General features: G+C 43.9%; 1 non-coding gene across 1 annotated transcript; it reads right to left on the minus strand.

Moving 5' to 3' along the window:
* Window positions 1-532: 532 nt before the first annotated feature.
* Window positions 533-660, minus strand: LOC120093458 (small nucleolar RNA SNORA17). The gene has a single exon (XR_015623624.1). It is a non-coding gene; the product is annotated as a small nucleolar RNA SNORA17 (small nucleolar RNA).
* Window positions 661-1030: the final 370 nt, after the last annotated feature.

The following is a 1030-nucleotide window of genomic DNA, read 5'->3' on the forward strand; positions in this document are numbered from 1 at the left end:
TACCTGCAGCTTCCAATATGTGCTCTCTAGAGTACTGCAGCTGAGTAGGGGTGAGGTCAGCTCTTCTCTCATGCCTGAAGGCCAGCTCTCCATTAATGCTCAGGGGTGGGGTCAGTTTTACATAGCTCTCAGACATCACCATGTTTGTGGTGACAGCCTAGACCAGGGAGGTCAGCCTGCCCATTCACCAATGGTAACAGATCTCTATTGCTGCATGGTCATGAACCCAGATGTGGGTCCCAGGTAAAAGCACTGTCTAGGACCCCAATATGGTCCCAGGTGCCATCATCAGGCTGTTCCTGACTACCCTTCAGTCTCTAGTTTTGTCTCTCTTCATTGTACCCTTCTGTTTGTCTTTCTTTTCCACTTTCTGCACCACGTACTTGCTCCTTTTAGTGGCACTAAGGGTATCTAAGTATCTGAAGTTACCTCAGGAGCAACCACTGGAGTGCTCTACTGTGCTCATGCATTATGGCGCTGGGCCTGTGTGGCACTGGAATGGTGGTCATCTGAGTCTCACTTTTTTCCAGTGAGTGTTAGGCTACAAATCACTCAGATGTTCATAGGTCAGAACACTTAGTACAGACATAGTCTTTCTTTTGTGTCACATACTGAAAGACATGTGACACAGCAGTCACACTTGCAATGCCTCTAGTGGTGGGTAAATTACATTTCTTAATTTACAGATGTTCTCAGTATCCCCCTTTTCCCCACAGTAATACTTTATAATATAAAGGCATGTTTCGTAGTGCTTAATAAGACCCCCGTTTGGTCATCCAAATAGAAATCATATGTGAATGGACATTGAATTGTCATTTTCGCAGAATGAAAAGTTGAATAGTATGAGTCAGATCACCTCCACAGAGTTTCTAAATAGATGAGGCCTATGTAAGAAGAGAGTTCTGGTGTAAGTGTCCTGTAGCAGTGACTGAGAAGTGATCTTTCTAGTACAGCAATTTGATTTCAAATCCTGCCTCTGCTGTGTTTTTTAGCCATTTGTTCTTGACATTTTAAAAACTGCCTTGTCTAC

Source organism: Rattus norvegicus, chromosome 6 (genome assembly GCF_021556685.1).
Source record: "Rattus norvegicus strain SHRSP/BbbUtx chromosome 6, alternate assembly SHRSP_T2T, whole genome shotgun sequence".
NCBI lineage: Eukaryota > Metazoa > Chordata > Mammalia > Rodentia > Muridae > Rattus > Rattus norvegicus.